The 8,768-nt window shown below is 37.5% G+C and overlaps 1 long non-coding RNA gene across 1 annotated transcript; it reads left to right on the top strand.

Annotated features, from left to right (window-relative positions):
* The first annotated feature begins 1,927 nt into the window (after nt 1–1,927).
* LOC135329222 (uncharacterized) lies at nt 1,928–4,046 on the top strand. The gene is made up of 4 exons (XR_010390592.1): nt 1,928–2,029; nt 2,259–2,403; nt 3,699–3,759; nt 3,917–4,046. It is a non-coding gene; the product is annotated as an uncharacterized LOC135329222 (long non-coding RNA).
* Nucleotides 4,047–8,768: the final 4,722 nt, after the last annotated feature.

The following is an 8,768-nucleotide window of genomic DNA, read 5'->3' as shown; positions in this document are numbered from 1 at the left end:
AGTCAGGTGAAGAAATATGGAAGTTTCATATGAGATTAACTTGTTTTTTTTTTCCCCAAGAAAATACAAAGTAGATTTTGTTTCTGTTTGGGCTGGTGTAACTATCCTGCAGAATCTAAAAGCGGCAAGGTTACCCAGACCGCACCGTAACTGCCCTGCTGGAACAGCGGGAGTTTGGCGAGAACCTGCGGCAGGACCCCAACGGGAACCGCTCGGCAGAGCTGCCGCAGCGACAGCGCTCTCAGCCGCTTGCTCACGACACGCGTCCGCACGCTCTCACGCGCCTCCCTTTTCTACTGCAGCTTCCACAACTTCTCTGCTTTGAATACTTACTACACGCCGTGTCACTGCTTTTATCTTACATCATAGGAATAAGTCATACAAGCACTGAGGGAAAGAAGAAACTATGAAATCTATCTAAATGCAAACGAAATTCAGTATTGTTACCTACCTAAACTGGCTTTCATTCTCAAAACCACCTTTCATCTTTTATTAAAAAAAGAAAAAAAACTTGAAGACATGGTTTACGTTTTCTTTGTTAATGGTTTTCTTTATTAACAGGTTGAATACAAATTTTCATTACAGAAATGTGACTTCCCCGATGATGCTTTCTGAGGCCTGTGCATTTCTCCCCCGCTCCTTTTTTTTTTCCTGAGCAATGGTCACAATCAGAGCAGCAGAAGTGGGTCAGGAAATTTAACCTGACTGGTCGAACCCTGGGCTGAATCTGTAAGGTCTACAAGGCCCAGGTTTGTCAGAACTCACTGGATTATATGCATCTCAATGGCAAAACAGATTTAAAATACTGTCTATTTCAACTTAACATTTGCCCTAGACACTGCTGAATTTCAATTAATAGCAACTCTATTGACTCAGCTTTAGCAGCCAGCAACTTTGCTATCTAAAAGAAATTCTTAATTGCACATGCTGTAGCTCATTTTTTTTCTGTGATAGATGGTCATTAAACAAATTTTCTAATACATAAAGAGAACAAGTGTAATCCTTGTGTTTTCAGTTTTGGTTAGTGCTATTTTATGAAATCAATATATAATGTTGACAGCTCTGAGTACTGCCTCATACGGAATTCTGTGGGAGCTTTTAAAAATATTTTAAGTATAACTGAGTCTTTTCGACTACTGTAATCACTAAGAAAATGTATTTTAAGCATATCATTTTGAAAAATATCTGTTGAGTTTCAGGTTTTTATTGATTTTAAAATGAATTCTTGAATAGAGTCAAAGAGAAAATGTATAAAAGGATGATTTAACTTACATTTTTTCTTCTACAGTAGCTTTAATGGAAAACAAGTGGATGCTTTATGCTTTAACTAGAATAAAATTTAATATAATAGTGTATGGGAGCAAATTCAAATACAAAAGTAGTTGCAGACAGCCTGGGAATACCAGGTATATGAGCTTTTTAAAATAAACAACTCACAATGCTAAAAATTAATTTTCTTTTTGCCAACGAAGTTTTTCAGGTTTTCTCTAACACTGTAAAACATAGACATTTTTAAACACAGCAATGATAATCACACCTTTGTAAGTGGTGTTTAAAGACATTTAAATGAACTGCTCAGATTTTAGTTCTAACAAAATTAAGAAATGATTCAGGAAAACTGACTCCTTGAAACAAATTACATCACAAGAATATAATGTGGACATTATAAGTTCTTAATAGTTTGTGTACAAAAGATAATTTCTGTTTACTTGTAAACCTGGATTTTCAATTAATATCTTAGCCTGAAGTCTTGATTTTGTTATGAATAATGTTATCATTCTATATCTAGTATGATCTTCAGCTTCTTTTCTGCATTCAGCATTTTTAATATGCTTAGAAGTTTACCAAATTAGCCCAGTCACTGAAAAGAATAGAGTAGGTTTCCAAGTAGTAATACGAGTCTTAACGAGAGATTTCAAATGAAAACAGTGATGAGTTATGCAAACGCAGCTGATATTGCATCATACTCCCAAATCTTCTCTAAATTAGCTCTATGTCAGGGGGCTATACTGAGAGAATAGGTTTCTGGGTGAGTGTGTCAGATTAAAAAAAGTTTGAATAATATCAGATTACTGCAAGATCTAAGAGATCTTTAGATTTTATTCCAATGAGCAAAGCTTGTAAGTTCATTTTTTGGTTGTTTGTGGGGGGGGGGGGGGGGGAGGCTGCTTCATTTTAAAGCTATAGCTCCATTTAATATATTATTTTAAACAACTACTTTCCTGTGTTTTACAATTCAAAACATTTTATGATTTTAGAGCCACCATGAACGAAACAAGTGATCTTGTCCAGGTGACAGGTATTTTGAGTGCTCACAGAAAGAGTGCTCCTTTAATATGAGCAGTGTCTGAAGAATGTCGGAGCTGATTCTGCCTCCTGCGGCGGGAGGCAGAAGGATACCAGGTAAGCATTTGATGTTGCAAACTGTATCTGTACCAGAAAGCAACACCACAGATCTCTGGTATGTATGACAGAACTAAATACAACTGCTGGGGGGTTCTTTGTCATGCACTGTTGTCAAACAGGAAAAAGGGATGCCCTCAGACTAGGTGCAAATTTTGGAATAAGAATATATAGTAGAAGTTATCACTGGCCTAAAGAAGCCCCATAATATTTCTTTGGTTGCCAAAAGAACAGGCTGTAAAAAACAGTCAAAATCATGAAGTCTTAGGAAGTTACAACACACTTCCAGCATACAGTCCAAAATACTGCAAAAAGAAAATTCTTATCCGAGGTTTACAGTTGCTAGTTACCATGTGCTATGCATGCCTACAGTACTGTGGGTGGCTGGATTAAGTATCAGGAATACAGTTAGGATGTAACTGATAAATAATTGGAGAATGTCAAATCAATATCAGAAATTCTGACTGTATAAATGCATGTTTGGTTTTCATCTATATGATTATATAGATGAGTTCTATACCAGAATAATGAATTTTAGTTTATACCTACAGCCATTTATAGTTATTATGTAATAGCAAACACTCATCAGTGACATATAATAATATAAATGTAAATAAAAATTCTTTTTAATGCTCTTTGTGATAGCTGGTGACATGGTTATGCCTTACTAAGCCGATACTGTCAATGGGAGAAAATGCAAGACTCAAATGCCTAGCTAAACTTTACAACCATTTTTCTGGTTAGATCTGCTTATGTATGTATTAATCTATCAGTTTAAATGTAACTATCTCTTCTACATGAATAGATTCATCTTCAGTGCTTCTGTATATTAGCTTAGTTTTAGGGACATGCAACTGAGCTACACAAATTAACTAACAGCTGAAGTTAGACTAAAGTCATTACTGACTGAAACTGAAGCTCAGTCTTTCCAACTCCAGTCAAAGTCTTTCCCTGAAGTATCATTCTTCCTCTTCTACCTTTGTTTACCTCTCCATTAAATGTTGAAGACATTTCCCTTGGGGGGGTTTGTCCTGAGCTGCTCCCTGGAACAAACCCGGATTCACTCTTCGTGAGTGAATCATGAGTATTTTAACAATGGGAAGCTCTCCAGTCTTCCAGAGCCAGAAATTTCGGCAGGAAGGCAGGAAGCAACATTCATCAATGCAAATCAGAGCTGTAGAAAGATTACAGAGAAGCATACCATTTTCTAAGTCTTTCCTCAGTTGTCCAACTTGACCTTGAAAAAAAACAACCTCTATGAAACTCAAAGTATTTCATGTACCTGTTATTTACAGAGGATGAAACTCCAGCCCTTTAAAGACTGAGGAACAAACATTTATACAGAAGTGCAGTCTGGTAAGATGAAACTCAGTCCAACTGTAAAGTTGCCTAAAAATGTAAATCAGAAGCTTCTGCTGAAGTCTAAACTAAAATCACAGTTGCAGTCTCGGTCCTCTTTGCTTGTGTGGTAGAGTTGCTGTGTTTACTAATTAATGGAGCTTTCCATCTCCAGATATGCATACTATCTCAGGAAAAAAAGGCATCTACGGGCAGAGAACATAGCACAGAAATGGTGGGAAGACCAGGCCATGGCCATAAGCAGTATGGGAGCTGTTACCAACTATCTTTTAAACAGAGACAGTGACTATGAAAGAAAGGTAGGCACTTAAGTCATGTTTGTCTCTTTGAAAATTCTTGCTCTCTTTTCCCCCACACCTCTCTCATACACATTGCATTTCAAATAAACTTTGCTCTGTGATTACTTAGATCCTAGTTATCTGCAGCATGTCTAAGTCCTGTAGTTGTCAGAGAGACACTGAAATTGTACTTATTCAGACACATTACATGGGTATTTTGGTTTGTTTAATCTGGAGAGGGAGTGTAAAAACACTGTGATACAGTTATACCAAGAGAAAAGCAAATAGAAGAGTAACTTTCAGAATACTCTCAAAGAAGGCTATGACCTTGTGCCCGTATCCGTGAATGAAAGGTACTCAGAACCAGCATTTCGCAGCGAAGTCCAACGGAAGGCCGGAGTCTGCGATTTGCCCAAGGTCACCCTGCAGTCAGCGACAGAAATGGGAACAGGCCAAGGTCTCTCGATTCCCATAAACGTGCATTTATGTTAATACAAGCTGTGATACTGACATGCAGTGACATGTCTCCCAGCCAATATTTAGTATATTTATGCCTTAAACTAGCTTTACTGATACCTACAGGTATAGTATGCCAAAAGAAGGTAGATTAGCTCTTATAATTATTCTTAAAAGTTAAAAAGCAAAGTGATCAGTCCCAGCTTTGTCCCTTAATATAGAGAGCTAGAATAGTTTAAGAGCTACCTTCTTGACTCAAGCTCAGTGAAAGCACAACTTGCTTTGGCCAAGTGATTAGCCATAGCAGGGCTGTCCGCTCATTTTCCCTTTAAACTCCCCGGTTTAGGAGTCAGTGTCTTGTCTGAGAAGAACTGCAGCTTTCATTTTTTTAAGGAAGTTTCTAACCTGCACCGTGGCAAAGAAAAGCCTAAAATACAAACCCTAGGAAGTAAAAGGCAAGTCTAAGGAAAATAATATGCTATTTATTTAATAGTTTTACTCTTCCAAATCCAATGTTAGAATTTCTTGGGTCCTAAAGAAATCAGCAGCATATCCCTTTCCAGCCCCAAAGTTAAATATTTCTTGTTTGTTCATTATGTTTTAAAAGCTGAAGGCTTCATACCAAACTTCATAAATGTTTGGTTTAGACAGGAATGTTTTGGTTTTGGAGAGGGAGGCTTTGGTACTCTGTGTTAATTGTTTAAAAACAGATACACTGTACAGTCAATAGAGGAAAAAAGTACAAAGATTGTCTAAAGAAAATCATATTTATTTTCTATTCATTTTGTCCACTATAAAAGAGAAGATGTATAATATCTTGTTCTTTCCTGCTTTGCTATATCTTGATCACAAATAGCTGCCTGAATAATACATTTCTTACAAAATTTACTAAAAAATGCTTTAAGAAGTCTGCTACTTTATTTCTAATGAAATAGCCAATTTCTGTTTGTGCTTATGGAGTCACAATTTAAATATATTTATAGAGACATTTTTCTCAAAATTTTTAAGGAACCAAAATTACCAAAAGACAAACATGAAGAATAAAAAGAGAAACCTAATCCTGGAATCTCAAATCAAAGAATAACTTAAATTTTACACAGTGACACTTTGGCTTCAGGGAAATAATCATTTATGTTTTGTCAATTACTGCATTTTCCCCACATTTGTTTTTTAATGGTTGAAATTAAATTAGTCAAATTAAACATCATGTTACTTCATAAGCAACAAGGTAGAAATCAGTCTAGCTTCAGTTACAAAATACACAACAAAATCCGCTTGTTCTCCTTGATGTCATAAATATGGCCACAGGGTACTTCTAACTGGCTATGTGTTAAAAAGAAATACAATAGCAGAAATACTATAAAATAATAGTCTCGAAAAATAATAATGTTCACGTTCCCTCTGAATGGGAATATTGTCCAACTAAAAACTGCAAACTCAGGCTCTTGGTACAGTTTTTAATCTCCTGCATCATATGAACATGCAGAGGAAACTGTATGAAAACTCTGATCCAAACTATTAATTTGGAGAAAACCAAAACTGCAATTAAAGAGAGAAAAAAAGTAGACAGCCCCAGGTATAGCCTTTTTTTTTTTTTTTTTTTTTTTTTTTTTTTTGTAGAGCTCCGTTCCCAGTTTACTGCAACTTTAACATCTAGGCTACAACAGCTACAGCAGAAATTTCTTACTACTAACCCCTTCCCCACTCCAGCCCAGTACTTTGACAGAAGCTCAGCTCTTTCTGACAGAGAACCCTGATAAAGACCTAATACAAACACTTCTCCTCAAAATACATCCACCACATGTATGCCCATATGGCAGCAAACAACGAGAATGAGACCTCAGATAGGGTTAGTGTTAATTCAGGAAACATCTATAAAAGACATTTGCAGTGTACATCAACTGTTTCAGAAGCATTTTAATGTACAATGACCTTAGAGCTGGGTGATAAAGAGTGTGCTTCTCATAAAATGTTTAAATAGTATTGTTTTCATCACATTTTTGTCATTGTCACACTTCAGTGTAGACAATGTAGCAGAAGTATCTGGGCAGCTGGACATAAGCAGACCTTGAACTCTGATCGCAGCTCTGCTACTGATACAAAGCACAGCCTTAGGCAACTCACCTGGTCTGCTTCCCCTCCTCCTCAGTAAACTGCTCACCTTTACTAGCATGGGCTGGAGAAGGGAATTCTTTTTTTGTAATAAATGATAAAGTCATCACAAAGCACAAGAAATGGTACTAGGCACAAGCCTCCGAAGATGGGCATCATGGCTAAAGACTACTTACATCCTTCTCTTAGAAAAACAAATCAATCAGCACAAAACAATCAGCATAATTTAGAAGAAAGGACCATTCCCAGTGGAATATTTGCTAGCAACACAAAGCGAGCATCACTTAAGAAACACCATTCTTCAGTGACTGGCAGGAATCATCTTTCTGAGAGGAGACCATAAAAGATCTGCCTCTGAAAAATACACCTAAATTTGGAAAAGCTCATTGCCTAGAATTGAGGTCAGGGTCACTGAGAGTTCATGTCCTGTTGCACCCCACATAAGGGCTAAGACTCACACATAGGCTGGGGAATGGCTATAACTGGGAACTGCTGAATGCTGAACGCTCTTGAAAATTTGACTCAATGTATAGTATTATCAGAAGCACTAAATCACTTCTGATTGATTCAGTTTAAAGTGTTTATGCAGACTGTTGCACGTTATATACAACATCAGTACATTCCATGGAAGAATGTTGTTTTGCCAAATACAATACCTTCTTGCCAAAAACTCTTACCCAGCAGTGGCAGAATGGAAACGAACAAACAAGGTGCTGGAGACAAGTATTAATATAGGTACTGCAGCTTCATTTCCAGTCAAAATTGATTCAGTTTTGCCAGACAGAAAATTGAAGTTCAGCTGTATTATTTTCCACAAAAACTGTAACTTAAGTGACAGACTCCTTCCTCTGAGTAAGGATAGCTGGCCTGAGTACTGGCAGTAGCCATTTTAAATGCCATGTCTTCTATAAGGTAGAATGATTCTTGTCCCAGTCCCTCGCCCAAGACATAAGGCTTCTTCCATGAACGTTTTTATGGTCTTCTCACATAGAAATTTGGCGGAATTCTCCCACAGAGAAAAGACCATCAACAGACATTCAAATTCACAGTTTTTGGCAGAAAGTTTTCTAGAACAGGCTTTCAAAGTTTGGGATTATTTTCAACTATTTTAGGCAATGATCTGCAGCTTTTTCCTCTGTTAGGTTTAAAATCCATATTCGTTTTTCCAATAAGTAGTTTTACTTTAACTTCTGGTGGTGCTCTTTCACCAATTTTTTCTAGCCTAGTCTCCAGGCCAATTGTAAGCCCTTCACTGTATATTTTAGAAAGCAGAGGGATTTTCTTGCTTTCATAGAATATCCTCTGTGGGCAGCAACAAGTGCAGCCAAACTGTCCATGATTCCCAGTTCTTGTTTTTCACCTTTCTGAAGCATTTAGCTCTGTTTCTAGTTGCACTGGCTTCTCAATATTCAGCCAAAGGAATCAAAAACAGTAAGAGGTAAGGGCTTGTGTTCCTACTCAGTTCCTCACTCAGACATCACTTCCCAGTCAAATGGGTTTTACCATACCTCAGACATCTTTCTATTACACCTGAATTTGCAGTGTGAGTCCAGCAGAGAGCAGGTGTGAAGGCCATTTGGTAAATAAATTAGATTTAAACCAGAAGCCTCTAGTTAGAAACAAGTTGCTACTGAGTGAACAAAGGTATCCTCTGTCACCCTAACGGATTTTTATTCTCTGCAGATTAGCAAGGGAACTCTCAAACGGGTTACAGCAACAAATCCCCCCAAAATATCTTTGCTGCGGCTGTGAGGAAAAAGGCTTAAGAAAAGGCCATATTAATCCCATTTACCTGCAATTCTTCAAAAGGCCTTGGTAACCCCAGTAAGGAACTTCAGTGTTGATATTTTTCTAATGCTGTGATAACCAGACTGAGCCCAAAGCAAAAAACTATTACATAGTTCCTAGTGTAGAAAGTTCCCAGTGTTGCACTTGCCCCCCTCAGAAGCTTCTGATCACCAGGCTTGGGGGCAGCCACTGATGGAGGTCCCAGCAACCCTAAAAGCAAGGACTACAAGGAATAGGGCACAGGGATCTCTGCTTCCAGGATATCATGATGAGGCTACTAGAACAACAGACTGAACGCAAAATGTTACAGAAAGCCTATGTGCAACACACAGTAATCACATCATAAGCGATTAGCGATATCCCAAATATACA

This window comes from Dromaius novaehollandiae, chromosome 9, assembly GCF_036370855.1.
Source record: "Dromaius novaehollandiae isolate bDroNov1 chromosome 9, bDroNov1.hap1, whole genome shotgun sequence".
Classification (NCBI taxonomy): Eukaryota; Metazoa; Chordata; class Aves; order Casuariiformes; family Dromaiidae; genus Dromaius; species Dromaius novaehollandiae.
Note: the sequence above shows the minus strand (reverse complement) of the source record. Positions and strands in the feature narration are given on the sequence as shown.